Source organism: Mesocricetus auratus, unplaced genomic scaffold (assembly GCF_017639785.1).
Source record: "Mesocricetus auratus isolate SY011 unplaced genomic scaffold, BCM_Maur_2.0 Super-Scaffold_100008, whole genome shotgun sequence".
NCBI lineage: Eukaryota > Metazoa > Chordata > Mammalia > Rodentia > Cricetidae > Mesocricetus > Mesocricetus auratus.
The window spans coordinates 78,774,187-78,799,915 of NW_024429192.1; the positions used below are offsets into that span (position 1 = coordinate 78,774,187).

General features: G+C 47.5%; 1 protein-coding gene across 1 annotated transcript in view; it reads right to left on the minus strand.

The window, feature by feature from the left end:
* The window catches only part of Mad1l1 (mitotic arrest deficient 1 like 1), a 304,565-nt gene that overhangs the window by 246,835 nt on the left and 32,001 nt on the right, over positions 1-25,729 (minus strand). The gene's annotated exons all lie outside the window — the stretch shown is intronic.

Sequence of the window (25,729 nt, forward strand, 5' to 3'; positions counted from 1 at the left end):
CATCCCCTTCTCTACAACACGAGGCCACAGGAAAGCAACCATCTGAAAGGTGGGGGTGGGCCCTCGCCAGCACTGGCCATCCACCTGCAGACCCATGAGAGGTTAGTTCCAGTCCCCAAATCCCCCCACCTGTGGGTCTTCTGGCAACTCAGACAGGCTATAAAGTTTCTCTTGGCAGAAGAGGCAAGCAAGTGTGCCAGGCAAAAGATGCCCAAAAAGAGCCAGTCACAAGGTAACTCTGTACTTGAGCTACACACAGAGAACGTAAGTAACACATATATTCTTATATTCACAGAACACATCCTAGAGCTTGGCTTTAGTGAAATTGTGCTCGCCCATAATCAAGATCTCCTCTATGCACTGTGTGAATTTCACAGACTAAGAACTTACAGTGCATGTATATGAAAGTATAAATAAAAGCCAAAAAAGACCTTAAGAGAATAGGAAAAAAAGACAAGAAAAGGCCACAAGGGAGAAAGGTACCCTGAAGCATGCTGTGCAGGGAACAGGACACTCGCCATGTGCTTTCAGCCTGCCATGAGCTCTGGCACGGACATAAGGGCATGGGAAGGTTGGTGGCAGGGGGGGAACAATCCTTAAGAAGCCCTGGGATACAGGAACCAGTTCAGCACTGCTTGACCCCACTGGAAGTGAGGGTGGCAATCAGCCTCTGCCACCTGTGCTGAGCTTGAAAGGAGGAACTTTCAGGACCTGTGGAGTCACAGGGGATTCGTCCATAGATGCAGACTTCACCTTGTCCCTGACCAGAGCCCATAGACTGCCAGGTGCCAGCTGAGACTTTGTGCTGCAGATGCCTCCTGACCTGTGTGGTTAAAGCTACTCAGAGATGCTTCTGGGCACTCAAGGGATTAGCAAAGTGCTTTTAACTACAAGAAGTCCCACCGAGTGCCACTGTGGCCTAAAAATACCACTACCAGTCTGGTCCAGCGAGCGTGACACTCGCACTTCACAACTACAAAGTGGAAGGCACTCAGGGCCTCTGGGGCCTCCGACACATGGGATGACAGGGAAGTGACAGTTCCAACTGCAGCCCAAGCTGTGGCATCTGCTGCCGAACAACCGTGGCTTCAGCTGCGAGGCCTTTCATGGTCTGGCGGGGGGCTCTCGGGGAGAGGTCTCTTTGTTCCATGAACAGCTGAATTGTGACACAAACTCAGCTGCAGGCACAGAATGCAGTGGGCCTGAGCCCACTAGTTTATTTCGGAGGCGAAGACGGTTCCAGCCCCAACTGCAGCTATTTTGAGTTCTAATAGCAGGTGCCATGGCTCTCACTGAAGCCATAAGTACTGGTTTCATAGTGTCTGAAAGACACCCAATCCGAGGACACCAGTGTCGAGAATGAATGAAGTGGCAGCAGCCACAGACCCAATTAGCAAACACCAGGCCATGAGCTCTCTTCCAAGGTGCCATTCTTTCCAGAGAATAGGAAACCACAGGGCTGAGACCACCATCCAAAACTGCAGGGACTGGGCTTCAGCCAGGACCCAACCGAAAAGGAGGGGAAGGAGGGAACAGAGCTCTCCACCACCCCCACCGAGATGGGCTTATTGTTCTTGCAAAAAGTATGCCCAGTCCAGAACAGAACACATTAGACTGCAAAAACTTGTGCTGAAGGCTGAAGAATGACAGCATTCACTGCACTGGAGACACAGAATCAGACTTCTCCTAGGACTGGAGAAATGCTGGTATAGAGGGCTAAGGACAGGACAAGCAAATATCACATACGAAGTCAGCACTGCATGGAAGCCTAGAGCTGTGCCATGCACTGCAAATCTACCTGCAGTGGCTGTGCCTGCTTCCCACAGCCCTTAAGGCAGCCAGCAAGAGCTGGAATCTCAAGTCCTGAGGCCACAGCTATAAGGCACCAGTAGACAAGAGGCACAAGTCTGTGTCATCATTAGATTTGGGGACCGCCCTGCGACAGCCTGACCATGAGGCAGACAATATCACTCATCCACCTTCCAAAGCTTCCAGTTTCAAGGTTTAGAGGGGCAGTCCCTTTCCCTGAGGAAGGCAAGGCAGGGCTGGCTGCTGTCTCAAGCACAGAGGTTTGCCACAGCAGCGAAGAATCAGCAGACCCTCATCACATGACATCCCTCCTCCTTTTTAGAAATGAGGTCACACAGATGGCCTGGCCAGGCGAGGAACAGGAAGGCAGATGCTGTTCCAATTCACAGCCATTAGCACATTCCTCCTCAGGTCCCACATGTCCCTTCTCCAGGGTGCTTCTCCTGTGGTGTGCACACACCGCTCTCCTGTCACTTTAGGTGTCTGCTCACTGTCACCTGTCTTTAGCTGGGCTTGCTCCAGCCTACATGTCTACAACCCTAAGCCTCAACAAACCCTGTTCCTTGTGGTCCTGTTTGCACCATTACCCTCTTCAGCCCAAAGCACAGGCTCACACACCATGCATTCCACCCTGGCCACCAGCCACCTTTCTCCTTCTTCAGTGGTCAGGGTCACAAGAGGAATTCACCTTAGATTCTATTCTGGCTCATCACTGCAAAGACTCCAAACAGAGAATGAATGAAAACCCCTGAGGCCTTTCTAGAAGAATACCTGAGTCTTAAGACACTGGATTAAGAATTCAGTGTTGGCTAGCCACAAGTGTCGTGCATGCCTTTAATCCCAGCACTCAAGAAGCAGGCTGTGAGTTTGAAGCCAGTTTACTATATAAAGTGACTTCCAAGACAGTTACTGGCCAAATTAGAGTCTACCCAGATGATGAGATCAGGATAAAATCGAGAGAAAAGAACTATATGTATAGGTGTATGTGTATGTATGCGTATATATGTATATTGATATGAAAGAGCTCCAAAATGCATTACTACATAAAAGAGACAGCGTGGTAGTGCACACGCCTTTAATTCCAGCACTTGAGAGGCAGAAATAGATGAATCTCTGAGTTCAAGGCCAGCCTGGTCCACAAAGTGAGTTCTAGGACAGCCAGAACTGTTACATAGAGAAACCCTGTCTTAAAAAAAAAAAGTAGAAGTGGCTTCCTGGAGGGAATCAAAAAAAAGCAGGCAGCTTCCCTGTAAACATTTATAAGCTTCTTAGGTATTTTAAAATTGCATTTATGTGTGGAGGTCAGAGGACAACATGAAGGAGTCAGTTCTCCACTTCCACCATGTGGGTCCTGAGGATTGAACTCAGGCTTGGTGGCAGACACTTTCACATGCTGAGCCAGTTCACCGGTCCCTTCTTAAATATTTTGTGCCATGGAAATATAATAAATACTAGGTAGTCATTGACTGCTTATTTCAAAGTTTGGCTCTGAAACCTTATGAAATAGGTGCTATCTAAAATCTCTTAAAAAAAAAAGAAATGTGTTATTCCCATGACAAATTAACACATGGAAATTCGACTATAACCATTCATAATCAAGCAATCAGATGATTCCTAAATGAGGCTCAGCCACATATACCACAAATGACTTGCAACATAAGAGAGACCATTACAGGAGTATTGGTGAAATCTGGGGGGGGGGGGGGAGAGAGAGAGAGAGAGAGAGAGAGAGAGAGAGAGAGAGAGAGAGAGAGAGAGAGAGAGAGAGAGAGAGAGAGAGAGAGAGAGAGAAACATGCTTCTGCATGCTTGCCCAGATGAGGCGGCATGGAGGCCACAGACTGACATCAGGTATCTTCCTCAATTGCTGTCCACCTTAGTGTTTTGAGACAGGCTCTGTCATGGAATGGAGCTTGCTGCTTTGTCTACACCGGCAGCCAGAGCATACCAGGGCTCTTCTGTCTCTCCCTCCTCTGTACAGGTCTGTGCAGCATGCCCAGCTAGTGCATGCTGGGAATCTGAACTCAAAATCCTCAAGGGTGTGCACAACACATCTCATTCAGCCTGTGAGGATTTACAGGCCGTGTGTCTGGAGCAACCTCCCAGGCTGGTATGGCAGCACAGTCAGTGATCAGGAGGCTGAGGCAAGATGATTCCAACCAAGTTCCATGCCAGCCTGACCCACACAAAGTAAGGCCCTGTCTCCAACAAATCTAGGAGTACTATGTGTGTGGTCCTGTCCTGAGACCTGTAGATACTGCACTGACAGAACCCATGGTGGCCAGAGTCACAGATACTCACTCCCTGCTGGGACTAATGATCACTGGGACAAAAACCAATGTGTAATGTTTCCATTATGAGCATAGTGACAGACCAGCAAGGAAAGGGGGCAGGGTGACCAAAATGAGGCAGTCACTCTGATAAACTGGTCAGGAAGAGTCTCGAGAAGGGTGGCATTGAGGCTAATAGGTAAAGTGACTGCCACTAAGGCCTAATGACTTGAGCTTTGACTCCCCAGCATCACAGTAGCACACATCTGTAATCCCAGCATGAATACAAGAGACAGAGACAGAGCATCCCCAAAAGCATGTGAATATAAGTAAAAATAAAATAGAAAAACAAATGCCTACCCCAGCACTCAGAAACTTGCTTCAGGAGGGTCCTGGGTTCCAGGTCAGCCTGGGCAGTGAGACCCTGATTCAAAACCAAACAAGCTGAGGACATGGCTCAGTTGGTCAAGTGCTTGCCTAGAATGCGTGAAGCCCTAGGTATCATTCCCTGCATAATATAGGCCTGGTGGCACACAGAGTTCAAGGCCAGTCTAGACACACACCCCCAGACCGTACCTCAAAAAATTTTTGAAAAAAATTTAATAACAGCTAACCCTAGACAGTTCAAGTCAGACAAGAATGCTTGTCCTGCTGTGTCTAGCTGTCACAGTGACCTGGCTCCACCTGAGGAACTAAAGAGGTGTGGGAGAGCAGCTTTACTGAGTAGCTAATGTCCCATCCCATGTAGCAAAATAAATGACTGGTGGACATAGCGGCTGGAGGCCGGGAGCAAACCAGCATGCTTCCTAAGGAACCAAGAAGGCTGCTAGACTGAACGGACACCAGGGCCCACTGCTGCTACTTTGAAGTGACCCACTGCCCTACAACTCTCCCACTCCAGCCATCTAATGTCCAAATCTCACTCAGCTGTCCATAGCTGGAAACACAAATGCCGCAGAAAAATGAGTTCCATGGTCCCCAGACACATGTAAATAAAATGAAGAAATTTCAAATTTACAGTTGCTGCCTCCCAATTCTTTCTCCCAGCCCGGAAAGGATTAAAAGGACTTCAAAGAAGCCTGGGTTCCAATTAAGCCAGTGTGACCACCCCAGGGAGGCTGGAATATTCCTCTGATTAACAAGAGGAGCTCTTTGAACTGTTCTAGCTAAAAAAAGCTCTCAGAAGCTCTCAAACAAACACCTCGATTCCTCTCCCACATCCGTGGCTCTGGAAGAGCTAGCCGTCTGAAGCTATAAACACCCAGCTATGTGGCCCCAAACAAACTTCAGCAAGGGGCTCAAGTGGGAGCAGGGAGGAAGGAAGAGAAGGGAAAGCCAGAAAGCACAGCCCGCCCATTCCTGAAGGGTGCACTCCTCACAGTGGACACATGTCAGGGCTGGAGACAGAGTGGGCGGGATTGACAGGTCCCTGATCAGACCAGGAGCAAACAGGCAAACCACCCTCCCCAGGAGGACCCCAGTGAGCTCAGCATGGGAAACCTACCCACGCTGGATGGTGGTGTCTTTGGACAGGATAGTAGGTAAGACAAGATGTGTCCCAGGCAAGTGTCTCACTGTGGGCAACAGATGTGTGGTCAGAAGTAGACCTTTTGGAAGCTGACCAGACTTCAGAGGCATAGGGTTTATCAACCTGTTCTACTCTTGACAGGACTTTCAATATTAAACAGAAGCAAGGGAGGGGGAACCTCCTATAATAAATTTAGAACTCCCGACCCACTCACCTACCTACCAGGACTTCTCACAGCAAGAGAAGAGTGAATTAAAAATCAAGTGCACCTGGCTTCCAGGGAAACAATCAAACGCAACGCGTGAACAAAGGACTTGGAGGATGCACAAGCTCAGAAAGGGGCTGTCATTAGTGAGACACTCGCTTTGAACTCACTGAGCAGCAAACGCAAGAGAAGGTCTCAGAACTTTGGGGAAGCCACCGCCACATCCATACAGACCAGCGCTGTGGGCCCACACTGCTCTCTAGCTTACTGTGTGTGGCCTTAGGCTAGTTACTTGCCCTTTCTGAACTCTGGTTTAATCTAGCTATAAGTGAGAGGAATAGACTAGTAGGCCACATCCTGATTTATGATACTCTCTTCAGAAACAAAAACCACCTCAGAATCTCATCCCTCTGACCATGAGAGTGATGAGAAAATAGAAACTTGTATGGAGTTTGGAAGCAAGGATACAGGAAGACAAGAAATCAGGACAGCATCCCTACCACTCAAAGGAAATCTACACCAACAGGGATAGGAAGTGAGCACAGAAGTGAGAGTGCCCACAGAGGTCAAAAGAGGGCATCAGATTCCTCAGAGCTAGACTTACAGGCTATACTGAGCAGCCCCACAAGTGAGTATAGGGTATAGAACTCAGGTCCTCTACAAGAGTAACAAGTGCTCCTAACCACTGAGCTATCTCTTCAGCCCCTAAGATTTAAGGGGTGGGTGGGTGGGTGGGTGCGTGCGTGCGTGCGTGCGTGCGTGTGTGTGTGTGTCCGCGTGTCCGCGTGTCCGCTTGTATACAACAAGCCCATATGGGTAAATGTGCACCACCTGTATGCAGTATGCATGAAGGACAGAAGAGGGCATCATATCCTCTAAAACGAGTTACAGGCAGTTGTGATCACCATGTGGAGGTTGGGAACTGGAACTGAAACCATATATTTTAAAATAGAAGTAAGGAGCTGGAGAGATGGCTCAGGGGTTAAGAGCACTGGCTGCTCTTCCAGAGGTCCTGAGCTCAATTCCCAGCAACCACATGATGGCTCACAACCATCTGTATTGAGGTCTGGTGTCCTCTTCTGGTCTACAGAACATTGTATACATAATAAATAAATCTTTAAAAAAAATAAATAAAATAGAAGTAAGTACTCTAAACCACTGAGCTATCTCTCCAGCCCTAAGGGGTGTTTTTAAAGGAAACATCCTGAGTGTTTTATAGCAGGAAACAGAAATGGATGATGGAGAGCTCCTGTAGTCAGCAGCACAAGAAATGGGATGGAGCTAGAGCTGTAGTTCAGTGGGAAGATGCTTAGCTAGCATTTGTGAGGCCCTGGGTTCAATCTCTGGTACCATTAAAGGGAGTGGGGGGAAGATGAGCAGGACCAGCAGAACTTGGCTTTGAGCAGAATTATGGTACTGATTTGCCCAAGACCCTCTGAAGGATGGAGTGCAGAGCAGGCTGGAAGACAAAGGCATGGAGACAGAATGCTTGGGACAATGAATACAAAGGGCTGCCTATGTATATGTAGTCACAGCATTGTGTGCTGGGGGTGGCATGGCTTGAGACAAGCTATAAGGGGACCTAGGACTCTCGGTAGAAAGCTACAGCCTTGGTGCTAAAGTCCCTTGGTCTCCAGAGAACTCTCACATCTCCTTGTGGAAAGCTTCAACCACTACCTCTGTTAAATGTTTCTCAAAGGGGAGATGAAGGACTGAAAAGAAAAGATTTGTTTTGCAAGCCAAGCATTGTGGTGTATGCGCTGCAAGAAGCAGGAGGGTAGTAAATTCAAGGCCAACCTAAGCTACATAGCCAGTGCCATGCAAGCCTAAATTGCAAAGCAAAATTGCTTTTAAAAAGAACACAGAGCTCAGAGAATGCTACCACCTTCACAGGAAGGACAGCCACTTGTGTAGATGCCAGCCTGGGGCAGACTGCTTTGGGTTACCTAGAGGAGTCAACAGGACTCAGCTCAAGCTTGGATGGGTTCTTTCCACAGCCTCTTTGAGAAGTGAGCAAGACCTTGCTTTCCAAGCTGTTTGAACCCTCAGCACCCACGTAAAAGGCCAAGTGTAGTCATGCATGCTTTAGCCCCAGCGTGGAGCAAAAACAGGAAGAAATAGGATCTTGCTGGGTAGCCCCAGCCTAGCTCCAGGCTCAATGAGAGATCCACTGCTGGTTAGTTAGCTCTATTAACCTGGCACCAACTAGCAACACCAGGGAAGACAGACCTCAACTGAGGAATTGTCTCTGTCAGATTGACTTGTAGGCATATCTTGGGACACTGTCTTGAGTGATGACTGACATGGGAGGCCCCAGCCCACCATAGGTAGTGTCACCCCTACATGGGTAGTCCTGAGACAAGGAAGAAAGCAGAAAGCAAGCTAATGAAGTCAGGAAAGCAAACAAGTAAGCAGCATTCCTCCATGGCCTCTGCTTCAGTTCCCGCTTCCACGTGCCTGCCCTCAACGATAGACCGTAACCTGCTAGCCAAATAAACCCTTTCCTCCTCAAAGGTGATTTGGGTCATGATATTTATCACAACAGAAAGCAAAGAGAATGATAGAGCAGCCCCCTAACATCCTCCTCTGAACACACACATTCACACACATGCGCAAACACAGAGGCATGTACACATACATGTACTTATGCGTGCAAGTACACCCACATATATGCATGCATGCACACACAGGCATGCACATATACTCACAAGCATATACCACACACACAAAGAGACACAGAGAAAACCATAGTCTTAGCACTGTGTGCCATGGCACTTGTTCCTACGGTCCAAGACACTCAGGGGATTGAACCCTTTAAGAGGAAGTTGAGTCTGAGGCTAGACAGAGCAGCATATCAAGACCTGATCTCAGGCTGGAGAGATAGCTCAGTGGTTAAGAGCATAACTGCTCTTCCAGAGGTCCTGAGTTCAATTCCCAGCATCCACATGGCAGTTCACAATTGCAATGCACATAAAATAAAGTTAAATGAATTATTTAAAAAAAAAAAAGACCTGATCTCAAAAACACAAACAGAAGGAGGCTAAGATTTTTTTTTTCTGTGAGCTCCAGAATTCACTGTTTCTGTTGTGGAACACTGTCCTCTGGACATAACCATTACCATCATCATCAGATTAGCTGTGATGACCTACAAGTAATCCATCCCCACCTGAGATCCCAGCCACCCTTTCCCAGCTGTGTGGAACGCTGCCCTAGCTGCACATGTTGCACATGGTCTCAAGGGTCTCAGGAGGTAGTTTGGTCTCCAAGGTGTATAAGGGTAACTGAAAGGGTGACTCCATCTCTGCAGTTATGGAAACTTATCATTCATACTAGACTGAGACCTTCTAGTGATGCAGATCCCTTGGGGGTCCCCCACACTCTGTACATAACCCCTTCTTCATGCTCCATTAGTAAGCCCGATAAGCTCGTAGATGCACTACAATGGGCTTTGGTGGATGCATACTTGGCTGTCCATGGTGCCCTAGCTGGAAGAGTGGGTCTACATAGATGCTTATTTACATCTCCCCAGAGCAAGTTCACAAACAACTCCAGTCTCTGGTACACTCAACTGCCACAGTTAAGTCACAAGTCACAGCACTGCCATGAGGAAAGTCCTTATCATGGACATTCACCCACTGAATGGGGACTGTCAGCCCCTTTAGCTATGAATGTTCTTCAGTAGGGGAAAGATTCTTGCTACTGCTGCATAATGACATCCTTCCGCCCACATCTTCACTGTACACTTTCATCATGGACCTCACAGACCTACTCTCTGGCTTGATTCTTTCTCATCTGGTCCTTTGTTCTTTCCAGATTTCCTCAAACTTCCCAACCTTCCCTGGATCTTCCCATATCTGCTCAGTGCTCATTTCCCTGCGTGCTCTTCTTTCAAAGAATTCTCTTCTTGTCTCAGTATCTTTTCTCTGGGAAGACCCAGGAGAGGCTGTTGCTTCTGAAGTCCCCCTTGCTTAGTTCCCATCTCCACCAAGTTCCTTTACTTCTGTCTGGTCAGTGTCTTCACCAGCAGCATGGTAGCTTCCTTGGTGTTCTCATTTCATTTCTGTTGTTGTGATAAAACACCCTGACACAAGCATGTTATGAAGGAAACGTTTATCTTCCTGACAATTCCAGGTTAGGATCAGTTACTGAAGGGAAGTCAAGGCAGGAACTTAGAAAGTCTCACACCCAGAGTGAAGAGCAGAGAGATTAAACACCTGGATCCCTGACTGTCTGCTAGATTGCTCCCTCACTCACTTGCTTACTCTTAGTTAGCATTCTCCTCTCTAAACTGTTCAGGATTCCCCTACTTAGAGAATGGTGCCCCCCACAGTGGGCTGGGCCTCACTCCATCAATTTAACAATGAAGACAGTCCCCCAGAGACATGTCCACGGTCTAGCCTGCTCTAGACCTGCCCTAGCACCTTGCTCTCTTTCCAGGAGCTACAGATCATATCAAGCTGACAGTTCACACTAACCACACACTTGGATATAGACTGTAGACAGCCTGACAGAGGAGCTGAGAGGCCTTAGGTTAGAGCACTGTGATGACATCCTTCTCCACCCAGCCACTGTCTCCAGAAAAGGTGCTTTTATCTCCTCAGTAGATGACAGCTTGCCAGACAGATTCAGTGGGACAGAGCCTAGTAACCTCAGCAAAAGCCATGCACATGCTCACCTCATTACATACCTTGACACCAACCACAGGAGCTGGAGGCTTCACCGTCTCTGCCAGGCTGAGCGTACAGCAACCCCACTGTTACAATGGAAGCCCCAGGGCTCTGCTGCCCTTACAAGCTCACAGCATCTGTTACAAATCACTCTTATTTGCCTTGTTTACAGCTCACCTGGAGGTGTATGACCGAGCTCCTGAGCACGGTGAAAGCTACGCAGCATAAATTGGGCTGGCTCTTAGCTTTCACCTTTCCCAAATTAGCATCGGTTCTCTCCAGTCAGCGAAGTCCATCACCAACTCTGCCTAAACCAGCTTCTCTTTGTCCCTCATCACATGAGCTTTCCCTTCTGAGACACACTCTCATCAGTGTGGAAATTGAGTATCAGGAAGACAAAAGGGCACATACAGTAGATACACACACACACACACACACACACACACACACACACACACACACACACACACCATCGCTCGCCCTCTTTACCTGGTAAGCTTGCATTTAGCACCTTTATCAGTTTCCATATCCCCAAACTACCTCTTTAAAAAAAAGAAAAAAGGCTGGTAAAGTGAGTTACATTTTACTGATAAGTCACCTAGTTTGATAGTTGCTCAATTGACAGCCCACAGACGTCAGATCCTGCCTCTGCTGCCCTGATCCTCCCAGTCCTGACCTCGCGTCAAAATTATCTGGAAAGCTTGGAAAAAAATAACATAAGGGAGCTGGGGTAAATGGATCTATAAAGTGTTTGTCTTCCAGGTACAAGGACCCGAGTTTAATTCCCCCCAGAACACATATTTAAAAAGCTAGGCAGGGAGCTGGAGAGCTGCGTTTCTAGAGACCCATATTTGATTCCCAGCACCCCCATTCTGGCTCACAACTATCTGTAACTCCAAGTCTAGGGGATCTGATGCCCTCTTCTGTCCTCCTTAAACATAGAACATACACATGCTGCATATAAAAACATGCAGGCAAAACACCCATCTACATAAAATAATAGAACACCAAATTAAATAACAATAAAAGCTAGGCATAGTAGCTCACGTCTGTGATTCCAGCATTGAGAAGACAGAGACAGAAAGGTCCGTGGTGCTCACTGGCAGGCCAGCCCAGCCTAATCACCAAGTTCCAGGCCAGTGTGAATCTGTGTCAACAGAGTAGACAGAACGACTAGACAGCAGTAACTAAGACTGCCCTGTGGCCTCCACATGCACACACACTTGTTTGAACACACAGACATGCACCTGCACACATTTCCAAGGAACCTGAAAGAAGATGCTAGCACACTAAAAGAAAAATGAGTGGAGCATCTAAATACAAAGTCAGTATACAAGAATAGGCTGCTTCTTATACACACAAGAGAAATGGGTGGATGCACTTCAGACCTACCCACAATGTTCTGTGAAAATAAAAATGGCAGGATGCTGGCCAGGCTCACTGAATGTCTTCATTTGACAACCCTTGGTATATTCCCGGAATGTTCTGCCTCATCCAGCAGTTGTACACCAAGAGTTTCTGTAGAAAAATAACATTCATCCATTCTGATGAATTAGATGCTGACCTCCACTCACTTCTTTCAAACAGGATTAATTGCTATCCGTGGCAATGCTGTGTCTAATTTTCTAATTGCTTTCTTACATCTCTGTTTTTGATGCCACAGAAACAACCCAATTTCTTCATCACTCATGTCACTACTGTAATGCTGCATCAGATGCCTCCCATTTGAACACCATCAGTAGTAGGTTGCCATGGTAGTAAGTCTGTCATATCTAGACAGTCATACTGTACTCTCAAAAGCTGGATGGGAGGCTCAGGGAGACCATAGACAGAGTTGCTATCTATCCCAAGGAGGACCAAGCTTGGGTCACACTCCTTGAACCATAGACCCTTGGCAAGAACTTTCAATGACATCCAGACTTCCCAACTGCTCTTCAGTAAAGAGACACATGGTTCATGAAACTATTGACCCAGATGTGACCCAGTAAGAATGAATTATATGGAACTGAGTTAACTAAAGAGGGAAGTCTTACTGAGGGCATCTGTGGGCAATGTTTTTATGTTCTATTCTAAACAGAAATCTCTCTGATATTCTCCTTTATATGGCAGGATGGTAGATAGCTATAAGCACAACCTGGATTAGAAGTCCTCCTGTGAGCTAGAGAGATAGGTCAAAGGTTAAGAGCATTGGTTGCTCTTCCAGAGAACCCAGGTTCAATCCCCAACACCCACATGACAGCTCACAACTGTCTGTAAGTCCAGCTCCAGGGGATCTGGCATCCTCACACAGGCAAAACAACAATATACACAAAAATAAATAAATCTTTTTAAAAAAGAAATTCCTAACCAGGTGGTGGTAGTACATCTTTAACCCTAGCAGTCAAGAGGCAGAGGGAGGCGGATCTCTTTGAGTTCAAGGCCAGCCTGATCTACAGAGTGAGGTCCAAGACAACAAGAGCTACACACAGAAAAATCCTGTCTCAAAAAACTAAAACAAAAATTCCTCCTGAACTAGGAGATGACTCTTTGGGAGAAGGGAGCGCACAGTGTGGGAGAGATAGTGCACAAGTCTCTAATCCAAGCACACCTTTGGGGAGATAAAAGGTAGGTGGACTCAGAATGCCCACCATCTCACAGGCCAACCAACCTGGAGTTCCCAATGGTGATGACCCTGTCTCAAATAAGGTAGAAGGCAAGGACACCTGGAGTTGTCCTCTGACCTCCATGTGAGTACTCTGGCATGAGCACACTCACACTAATATGAGTGTGAGCATCCTACACAAAAGAACAATAAATCAATAAAACACTGTAAAACACACAGAACAAACGCTTGCAGAGAGCACATGCCACTCAGAACTCGAGGAGGAGCTTGACAGACACTAGGGAATCAGTCACTGAGCAGATGTGGATTAAAATCCCAGGCAGACAGCACTTCATACCCACTGGAATAATTACATAATTACTTAAAAAATAAAATAAATAGCCTTGATGAATTGACTCAGAGCAAACGGAATCCAGGCTCCAAGAGGAACATCAAACCAGAGACCTCACTAAAAACCCACCTGGCCATTCTCATTAAACACACACTGACTAACTGGCCCAGCAAATTTCACTCTCAGATGCCAGCTTGGGTGAAGGCAATCAAGAAATACACAAGATAGAGGCATCCATGTCCCCATTCCCAACAGGAAAGATGCCACCCCCGTGTCCCTGCAATAGACCACCACCCAACAAGAAGGAATGACCCCTTATACAGCCCCAAAATACACTTCTTCTGAAAAGTGCTAGTTGAGCAATGCTAGAGGGTCACCAGCATAAACAGAAATGTCACCAGGCCCAGTCCTAGAGTTACGAGAGATAGAACCCAGCTTCTGTCTCAGCCCCAGGACAAAGAAGAAGCCATCAAAGGCAGAAACAGCACAGCTCCCTGATTTACAATTCTAGAACAGAGGAAACTGATCGGTGGAAACAGAACTGAGAACAGTGCTGTCTCCCGGGGGCAGGAACAGCCTGGCAGGAACAGAGAGGAACGCTGGGGGAAGCAAGGGAACATGCTGTGACCTGCCTGCCTGAGGAGAGGAGCACAGGTGACATGTCTCCAACACCCTTCAGTCATGTGCCAAGGAGTCGTCCATCCATCACACTGCATATAGTTATCATCTCATTCAGAACTCAAAAGCAAGATGCAGTCCGTGATGCCAGCCTATGCTCTCAGCTTAGTAGAGACCCTATTTCAAATGAAGGACTGAATGAATGACAAAGTCGTGTATAAATACATACACACACACAGAGCTGTTTTTTTTTTTAAATTAAAGAGGAATTCAAAGAGAGTCTCATGTATGTCCCTCTGAAGATTATACAGAATAACATGTCAATGGAAGGGAACTACCTCTGGTGATAGAGACTCTTTCTGAAGTGAGGCCACTTACTTCTAGAAATCTAAAGCAAGTCTCTTTAATCCCAGGACACTAGCAGACAAAGACATGTGACGTGCTCCCACTGCGATAAGACTAGCACAGGTGCCCTGCACAACCCTCAGGAGACTCCACTGTCACCTGAGCACTGAATTAATTTGATGCTGATTGTAAACTTCTTGCCCTCTTTGAGGGAACTTGGGACCATGTAAGAGCATTCCTGGGCACCCAGTTCCTACTCAGTGGTTCCTCAAATAATGTAAAATAGAAGAAACCTACAGATGGCCTGGGTGTGAACCCCAGGGCTGGAAGTGGGGTCCTCACATGTCTGCACACATATGTTCTCTGCAGCATTCACATGAGAGCAGGGACACCAAAGCAACACCGCATCACTGCCTGAACAGGGAGAAAAATCTCATGTCTACACAATGCATTAGCGACCTTAAAGAGGAAGGACACTGGGGCTACAGGTCAGTGGTAGAGCAATTGCTTTGCATGCATAAAGAAGTAGGTTCGATCTCCAGTACTACCCATCGCCAAAAAAGAAAGAAGGATTTTTTAAAGGGAACTGCTGCCTTGTGGTTGTCATGGCTGAGTCGGCAGATACCTCCCTAGTATACATAAAGCCCTGTTCTCCGGCACTGCACTAAACCAAGCATGGGTGACACATTTGGTTACACCTTGGGAGGACAAAAGCAGGAAGATCACGAGTTCAAGGACATCCTACACAGCAAGTTTGAAGCCAGCTTGGACAACATGAAACTTGTCTCCAAAATGGGGGCAGAAAGGTGATGGAGAGATAGTTCCGAAATGCAGAGTGCCTGCTATATACATTCTTTCAGAGGACCCAGGGTCAGTTCCTATCACCTACATCAGGTGATTCACAACTGTCAGAACGCCAGATCCCGTGGATCTGATGCCCAATTCTAGTCTCTGTAGAACATGCACTCAAACATGCACATAGCCACACACAAACCCACACACATACACATAAATAAAAATAAAATCTTAAAAGGAAAAGAAATCCTGCCACCTGCTACAAGTCAACCTTGAGGACAGGAAGTTCACTGAAATAGGCCAATCCAAATAGCATAGGACCCTGCTTCTCTCCGAATCATTGTTCCTAAAACCATGAAGACAGTAGAATGGGGTTACCAGGGCCTGGGAAGTCAGTGTTCAGTAAGTAAGCAAGAGTTTTGATGTGAGGGTTGCAAGACAATGTGAATATCCTAGACTCACACTTTTATTCATGTATCCGCATGCGCGAGCACGCACACAAATGCAAAGCTTACCTAAAATCTATACAAAAATACAAAATCCCTAAAACGGTTGGACAGTTAATAATAATAATATAATAACAACATTATATTATTATTGTTGTGTTTGAGTCTATGTCTATCTCTGCCCATTATGGGAGAGGAGTAGGTAAGTCATAGTACAAGTGTGGAGGTCCAAGGAAAGCCGGGTGGAGTCAGTTCTCTCCTTAACATTATGTGTGTTCCAGGGATCAAGCACAGATGAACAAGACTATGTAGCAAACACCTACACCTACCAATCCTTCACACTGGGCCCTTGACAGTTAACTCTAAATGCCAACTTGGTTGAAGAGTGCCAAAGTTAGTCAATCATGCCTACGAGGGCATTTTCAGAAAGGATCAACTAAAGGAGAGACCCACTCTGAACATGGACCACACTTCACCCACTATTAGAAAATGTGGGCAGGCAGCACGGCCCCAAACACAGCCCAGAAATGGACCTCAGTGAAAACCAGTTGAGGAAACTCATGCCCACCACACTGTAGACAGAAGGTACATGTGCCACAAACACAAGCTCCAATCAGGCTGGCTGCAGCTTGCTGCAGACAAGTCCATACTATGCAGTAGGACAGAAGCCCAAGAGGAGCTGCATCTGGTACCCCTGCCCTTCTATAGAGACCAGCACTCTGCACAGGGAAGCAGGACACAGTACAGACAATGATGGCAGGGACAGAATAGAAACAAGACGGAGCTCAATCCTCTGGGAAACTGGGTCTCTGAGGAATGAAATTTTTTTCAATCTTTTCCAAAGTGGGGTGGGGAGAAATGCAACCTTCCTCCACGGCCTCCCCCGTGCTCCTACAGCAACGTCATGCCCCAAGGAAATGCGAGAAAGGCTGTCATTAATAAATTTCCTTCAACTTTCTTTTCAATGGTGCTGAAAAGTGTATGCAAATCCACCCGTAATTAGGTTTAAAAATTCCATTTCATGGGATAATCAGACTTCAAAAAACTCAATTTTAGTTTTAATCAGATTTTAACAAGGATATTAAGTCCATTTCGGTTAGAAAGGGAAAAAACTGTGAATTTAACACAAAATGTATTCAAGCTTAGCCCTGGGAGATAATTAAATAAAATTAATTTGGCAAGGGTTGTCAGTAAATGGAAAAGGCCGTAAACAAGGGTTCATGTTGCTGATGGTAACAAAACAGGTCTTACTGTACAGACAGATGCACTGTGTGTACGCCCACAGCCCTGCCCAGGGTGGGGAAACTGATAGTCTCAACCCTAACCCCAGTCTCAAGAGCTAAAAGAGGCAAATGCAGTGAGAGGACAGGAGTGATAAAGCTCACACCATTCCCAGGAAAGCCAAGGCATGTTGCCCAGGCCTGACTATGCACCCAGACATGCAGGGCCTCATGCAGCCCCTGGCACCAGCTACCCAGTCTGAAGAACAAGATCTATAAGGCCAGTTCTGAGAGCCCCGCCCTGCCAATGCTCCCTCCAAAGGGCTCTTCCAGCCTATGGCAGACAGGTTCTCCTGCTCCCTATCCCCTGTCTCATACCATGGCACTGAACCCTGTGTCCCATGTTCCTTAACCCTGAAGCTACCTTAGGGGCTGTGTCCCTTCAGATCTCCACAGGGGAGTCCCATGTCCTTCAGAGAGGTGCAGGTCACTATGTGAGGTCCCCTTTGACCAAGGTCAAGATCCCAACAAGGATAGGTACTGCCTGAAGCTTGGGGGTAACACTCTGTACTAGACTCACTACCCATACCACCACTGCCAAACAAGGGCACAAGATACTGGTAGATTCTCCCAGACCAGGAGAAGAGAAAACTTCCTGGGATATCAGAGCAGAAAGTCACTGGGGAGTAAGCTACTAAGAAGGAAGAAACAGAGGCTCTACATTGCTTTTAAACCAAATGACCTGATATTGATTTTAAAAACATGTTGTTCTGTTTGTTTACACTACTGGAGATGGAACCCAGGGCCTCACACACACTAGGTAAATAAATATTCTACCATAGAGCCACAACCCAGTCCCCCCACTGGGGGATTCCAGGCAGGAGCTCTACCACTGAGTCACACCCAAGCCCCCCACTGGGGGATTCTAGGCAGGAACTCTACCACTGAGCCACACCCCAGTCCCTCACTGGGAAATTCTAGGCAGATGCTCTACCAATAAGCTATACTTTCAGTTTTTCAGTTTTATTGGATATAACACAGCTAAGTTCAGTCACTCATACTGTCCATAACTGTTGTTTTTTAAGTCTATAACAATGACCTGTATATAGTCCTTACTGTTTTCAAAAACAAATCACCACACTTCATAATTTGCAGATAACTGAGAAGCAACACCTACTGGCATATCTCTGACAGCTCAGTCAAGCTACAGTAAACAATAAAACTGTCCAAACTAAGGCGAGACCAGTAACAGCACTCAGTGACTCTCCTCAGAGTCAATGTTCTCATAAGTCAATAAAAAAAAGTTATAATTTAAAGAAAATGAAAATCAACGTGCTACAACTTGTCTAGCCTAAAAGGCAGCTGATACCTGCATTCTGTAATTGCAATCCCAATAAACAGCAAGATGCTCCTGAGACTGAAGCACAATAAACGATACCAGAGAAGAGGGGGAAAGGCGGGGGAGCGAGTAGGAAGCTAGAGAACTGCATGTCTGAATGTCTTCCACGAAGACTAGTAAGCAATTCCTATCAGCTCAAGAGCAGACAAGCAGCAGTGCGCTGGGAAATGAACTGAGTGGAGCCGCCCCTCCTCGCGGTGGGAGGACTGTTTGGTTCCACAGAACTGGAGAGGAGTTTGCACGTAATAAAGAATTAATTGCTAATCTTCTACCTCAGCCGCCTCCACAGAGGAGATGGTATTGTGTTGCTGCCTCCAAAGTTAAATGTTTCCTCTCCCAAGTGATGGCTGCCTGCGCTCTACCTGGCAGCCTCCACCTGGCAGCCTCCGCACCAGGAGCAGTTCCAGATCCAGCAGGGAGGCAGGGCAAAGGTGGTGGGCTGAGCAAGCCTTCCAGCGGGCCTTGCCAAAGTGCTACAGAGCGACAGGTCTGTAAGAGATGCCTCCAGCTGGGGCTCCCTGCCACATGTGCACTGTGCTATGCTTCAAAATGGTGGCCCCTGGCAGAAGGGAAAAGTGACAGCATGGGACTGAACAGCCCACAAAGATGTAGGGCCAGCTGCCTGGCACCAGGTAGCTGGCCAGATGGATAGAAGTTACCAGGGGCAGAGCCCACCATGCTTCAGGATCAGTCACACAGCCCAGCAAGATACAGGGGGTTACTTGTCTGACCCTGGGCCACCAGTCCCTCTGAAAGCTTCTGTCGTACAGAGTCACAAACAGGTGGGGAAGAGCCGAGACACCAGCAAAGAGCAGGCTAGACTTCAGCCATTGCAGCTCTGAAACCCTGCGGTGCATCCTGCAGGCAGCTGAGAGACCTCAGAACCCTCTGAGCAAGGACTATCTGCGAGGACCACAGGTCCTCTGGAAAGACACTTGTTTCTAGAACAGAACCTGCCTGGTCTCTGCTCCCACCAACAGCATTGAACCAGCGAAGACATAGCAGGTCTGTCCCAAACCCAGTAGACTGCCCTAGAACATGTGCCAGGGGTACAGTCCACAAACAGGGGTTACCTGGCAGCTACCAGACTCCTAATTCTAATGACAAGCTACAGAATAAACATTCCAATGTTCCACACCCCAGTTTGCACAGGCCACAGGAAGCCAGGGCCTGTGAAGATAGACAGATCCACACTGAGGCAGATGACAGTTCTCCAGCTCATAGCACGGTGCCCCAGGCCAAGCACACATTAGCCTGTGGAATACTAGCCTGGTGAGTATACCCAACCACAACTCCACTGAGATCCATTGAGTCAAGGAAGAGCTATATCAAAATGGTTTATCTAAGGGGAATGAATCCCTTTTGGCAGAATGTTTTCAAGCATGCATGAAATCCTGGATTCCATCCTCAGCACCACATGAACTGTGCATAGTGGTGGACTCCTATAATCTCATCACTGGGGAAGTGGAGGCAAAAAAAGTTACAAGGTCAAAGTCATCTCTAGCTATATAGCAAGTTCAAGATGAGCCTGGGTTACATGATACCCTATCTCAAAAACCAAACCCAGGGCCAGACAGATGGCTCAGGGGATATAGGGTTCAATACCTGGGACCCACATGGTGGAAAGAAATAACTGACATCCACAAACTACTCTCTGACCTCCATACCACATCATGGTTTGTGCAAATACATATATACATATAAATAAATAATGCAATAAAAAATTTTAAGACAAGAATGAAATAAGCAAAACAACACTCAATTCAGACTTCACTGGTTCCAAATGGAAAAACACAATTATCAGAAAGGGCACGATGCATTTTCCAGACACATTCCCAGATGTGTGATCCCAGGATTTTTCTAATACTCGTGTTTAGATGAAGAAGCACCATGTGTAACATTTGTCATGTGCTCCACTGGAACCATTCAACAAGTGCTGCCAACCATGATCTTCTGCAAAAGCCACTCTTCAGCCAAAGCCAGACTCCCAGGACATCCTGACAGCTGTCACGGTGTCCCACGTCACGCTGTGTGTGTTCTGGAGACATGGAAGGATGCCTGCAGCTTAGGACCTGGCACTGTGTCCCATGAGTGTGGCATGTGGAACAGCTACAGTGACAGTGAGTGCTGCATGCTTCATTTCGTAATCCTCCAACTCCCACCACCCAGGCAACATCTCATCCAGCCAAAGGCGGGGGAGGGAATGGGGGGCACAACTGTAACCTATGTAGCCTAAGGACGCAGTCCAGAGTCAAATGGGGCAAACACATGGGCAGCAGGGGACGAAATGCTACTCTTGTAACTTGCCCACAAGCCCATCTTCCTGCCTGCCAGCCCTCCTTGCCCACAGTAGAACGGGCTCTCAGATGGAAAAGCACACACCAGTGCAATGCTGGAAGGCAGGACCCAGGCTCTCAGGCCCCACCCCTGACAGGCTGGTTTAACACTGAAGAGTGTGAACCATGGCCTCAAAGTAGATGCTTATGTGGGAGGCCCAGGCCCAAGTCCCTTACTAAAATGCCAGTAGCAGAGCAGAGTGGCTGGTCTGTGTGAGGCCAGGTGTAAAGGAAGACCTGGGCTCAACATGCTCAGAATCATGGCAGCTCTGTTTTTAGGGGTGCTCAGGGCTCATTCAGATAAGAGCTGAACTATCCCAAAGGCAGGGTGGAGAATGGAAGGCACATGACTTAAATGAGAATTCCATTCCGCTGCTGTGAATGCAAACCTGTTCTCTTTGTTGCAGCTCCACACAAAGACATCTGCTTGAAGGGCTCAGTGTGTCAGTTCTCCACCAAAATCCCTGAGTGGGATGAGGGCCCACCACCCCCAGGCCTAGGTGCACCTCCATCTGTTCTCTGGAAAGAACAGAGCTCCACTCTGCAGATGAGAGGCCAACTACAGGGGCTCTAGGAAACTAATGACCTGGGTTCTGGGACAATCAACAGCTAAGGAATCCCAAAAGCATGAGTCAGACAGCCCGGCACAGGGACATCATTCTGAACAGGGCAACCTGAGAAAGATTTGCAGTTTCTGACACCAGTGGCAGCTGCTGTGAGGAAGGACAAGGCCACTAACAGATGCATGATCTTAGGTGACCCATTCAGGTCTCATGCCTCATGGTCTCAAGGGTGATTGATGGTTGTGTGGGAAGTCCAGGCTCCCAAACTTCCTAACTGCTCTCCAGAGTCTGCATGATACAGGCTCACTGTGTTGGGGAAGTCCTGTGTATATGTCAATAAATTACTGCTGGCCAATAGGAATCTAGATAGGTGGGGCTAGGAGTCCAGGAGGATTCTGGGAAGGAGAAAGACAAGGGAGTCAACATGTAACGCCATTGGGGGTAGGAAGCCTGGAACTATTCTCCGGTAAGAGACATACTTAGATTAACAATTATGGGGTAATTACTTAAAGCAGAGCTAGCCAGTAAGAGACAAACAAGGCCAGCAGCTTCATAATGAATATAGCCTCCTGTGTGTTTATTTGGGACTGATGCGGATCTAGAACCAGGCTGGCACGGCAGAGCCCAGGCGACTAGCGGGGGATAAACCAAAGCGGCTAGCAAAAGAAAAAGCTTCTCTTAACACACTGAGCCATGGAAGCTTCTGGAAAATCTCAGTGAAGGACAAGTGAGCACATGCTGCTTCAAAAGAGGCCCCTCCAGCCCCTACTCTTGCCTGTGCTCAAGACTCCCTTCTAGTAATTCCTCTCTCAGAGCTACTCAGTTCCCTAGGGTCCCAGGACTCTAACTCTGCTTGGAGTTAGAAGGACCTGTCACCCTGAGGCTCCTGACTTCTGAAGAAGAGACAGTACATGACAGGACCCCAGTAAAGCACCTATTGAGACAAATATCAACCAGGGCTCAATCAGTAAAGTACAAACAGCACAAGCAAAAGGACCCAAGTTCAAGCCCCAGCGCCCATGCAAAAAGTGGTATATCGCCAGAATAGTGGTACACACTTTTAATCCCAGCACTCAGGAGGCAGAGCCAGGTGGATCTCTGAGTTTGAGGGCAGCCTGATTTACAGAGTGAGTTTCAGGACAGCCAAGGCTACATAGAGAGGATCTGTCTCAGAAAAGAGAGGGGAATAGTGGGAAGAAGGGGTACAGCAGCATAGGTGTGTGATCTCCATGCTGAGGAAGTGGAGAAAGAAGGATCCCTGGAGTTCACTGTCCAGTCTAACCAGACTAACACATTCCAGCTGGAGTGACAGACCTTCTCTTAAAAAATAAGGTAGACACATACTTGAGTCATATGACACAGAAAAATCAAGCTGGTACCACCCTGAAAGCTTCACCCTAACTGGCCAGCTTTCACAGTGTTGAAGGGTGCTTGCTCTGCAAGCTAGTGGGGGCAGAGTAATCAATAGTCTAATTCAGCTGTAAACCCTTACAGCTACAACAACCAACCTGGCAAGACATGCTCATTGATGCAACGGTGGTAAAGGAGCAACAAACTGTCTTCTAGTTGGATTTAAAGACGATGCCACAAAATGGAACTATGCCTGATACTATTAAGCAGTCCAAAAACACATGACTGGGTGTGTCATAGACCTTAGAGGAAACCCTTACTACTATCACTCTGCTAAACCGACCTAGTATTAAGTTGCCCCCTAAGTACTTGTATTTACACCCATAGATTAGTACATCTCTCAACCTTCATCAGAGAAGTGTCTGTGGTAGACAACAATTAATACAGGAATCCATAACTAGCTGGTGTGCAGAGAATAGGAGGCTGTGGAGTACTTGATCTTAACTGGAACATCAAAATCAAAACCCATCCTCTCAAGGTTTAGGGATCGATGTGAAAAGGGAAGTGGAAAGTTCCTAAGAGCCAGGGGTAGCCAGAGATGAAACAAACTTCTCCAGACACAACAGGACCACTGCACTCATGAACTCAGTGATTCTGATGGCATGTACAAGACCTACACAAGAGCAAGCCAGTACAAATCCTAACATGGATGGAGGAGGGGTTGGGGAAGGAAGTCAGTTTTCTCCAGAGATGTGAAAGCTACCCATGTTCCAGTAGATGATACACCTGTGTACATACCGGTAGCAGTAAGTGAACTCAGTAGGTTTAAAAATTAACATATCAGCCAGGCAGTGGTGGCACACGCTTTAATCCCAGCACTCGGGAGGCAGAGGCAGGCAGATCTCTGTGAGTTCGAGGCTGGGCTGAACCGATAGCCTCCAAAACAATACAGAGAAACCCTGTCTCGAAAAAAAAAAAAAAAAACATATCAAGTTGGGAGGGGATAGAGGAGAGGAGTTGGGGAAAATGGGCTATTTGATCAAAACACATGCCTACATGAAATTCTCAAACAATAAAAAAGAAAGAGAAGAAAAGAAAGTGGAGAGTAGTTGAGGAAGACACCTGACATCAACCTCTGGCCTCCACATACATGTACATGCATACACACACATAACAAAAATGGGGTAAGGGGGGAACAAAGTCAACTGTGACACCAGGGATACTGCCATAGTCGCCTCCTGTCACATCACCCCTGGGTGTGCATCACATCCTCAATGCCCTCAAGGCTTTGAATGCCATCAAATCAACTTCAGAGGAGGCACTGGAGATGAGCCCTACCTACAGAACTTGGAAGAAAGGCCCCAAAGGTACTGGGAGAAACAAGGACAGAGCAAGTGTGGAGCACTGGCAGACCAGCCACTCCCTGCTGAGCATGCAGCTGCCTGTGTGCGTGTGTGGTGTCTGCTCTAGAAAGCAGTTGTTCTCCATGCTCTACATCCCACTGCCTCCAGACCTGCTCTGGTGCATGGCAGGCGCAGAGATGACAACAGTCAAAACAGAGCAAATGCCTCCCTTCCTTTCCCCATGGGACTGTGACACCATCCACCTCAAGCAGATGGCCATCAACACCCCAGGAAGAACCTCCTGCAACTTTACAAGAGGCAAAGAAACAGATGGGCTGCCTTCCAAACCCCACAGCTCAGAAAGGCTCTGTGACCCTGGAGCCCCTGCTTCCCAGTGGAAGGCACAAATGGGTGGTCCAGGGCCTTGTCAGAGCTGCTAGACAAGCCCAAAGGCAACGGCGGTGAGCCACAAGCACACACCTCCTAACATGCTCACCGCAGTGATTACCGACAGCCTATTGTTCTGAAGACCAGCCCTACCTGTAGGTCCCAAATCATAAGACTGAAAATCAGCAAACACAAAACCTTCACAATCTCCAGACAGAAAGCAGCAGGGCTCTGTCAGGAATGGACCAGTATTGAAGGTCCCTGAGACTACTGGTAGGGGAAGCCCACCACAGACACATAAGATGGCTGGGTCCCTCCCTCTCCAGGACATAGGCCCCACACAAGCAGCTTGTTGGCAATAAGCCAAATGAAGCCCAAGAAAGGACCACATTGCAGGTACCCAGAGGCCAAATGATTCTCAAATCTCCCTCCTCCATATCTAGGCCTCAAAGAAAAGCAAAGTCTTGACAGGCATCACTTCTTCAAGACACCTGACAGCTCATTTACCTCCCATACACGGGGGAGCTCTGGGTATCCATCAACAAGACACACAGGTCATTACAAATCTTGAGCAGAGAGAACAGGTTAGCAGAAATGTGTGGCCAGGTCGAAGGAATCTAACAGTCACTCTCCCCAAGGTCCTCCTAATTGGCCTGGAAGTTAGTCCCCAGAATGTGTCATCTGGTTGGCCTAAAGATGCTTCAGAAGTCCAGGTCAGCACTTGCTGGCTCCCAACACTGACTCCAGGTCAGCAGTTTGACGTGAAAAGCTGCCTGCCCTCCTGTGGCCCACACCACACCACTCCTCAGTGCCATTCAGCCCATACACACGCTGACAGGCATAATGACCACCCAGCAGGGTCTGAAGCAAGGCCAGGCTCCGGCATAAAAGTGACAAGAGTCAGGTGGCAAGTAGCAGAGGCATTCAGCCACTGGTAAATTATTCCCTCCACAAAACACAGGCCTGACTGCAGAGGGGTCCAATACTCACTCGGAGCCTGCTTAATAAAGCTCTCGTTTCCATCTGAATTGCTAAGTATAGTGTTTAAAAAGCCAGCCCAGTGAAGTCGCCTGCTCTCCTCGCTCTGTTGTGACTCACTCTGGATCTCTGCTTCAACCTTTGAAAGCACACTCACCCAATTAAGCCATGGGCTCCCATACTCTGACTGAAACGTGTAGAAATACAGCTTTTTTCAAAGGGCAATTTGGCATCAGCTATCAACTCTAAACACAGGCTTTCTTTTGAACTAAGAAAAAAAAATGCCTTTAGGAATTATCCAACAGATGCCAATCCTGTTTATTGGGGGAAACAAAGTAATTGTCCCGCGGCATGGGGAAATCGGTCTGTCCATACCATGCAGAACTGGATAGTGACTCAAGTGTTCCGGCTGCTGCAGGTATACTGCCAAAGATTAGCTAACTGGACACAGGGTGTGGCTCAGTTGATAGAGCACTTGCCTCGTGCCTTAGTTAGGGTTTCTACTGCTGTGATAAATACCATGACTAAAATCAAGCTG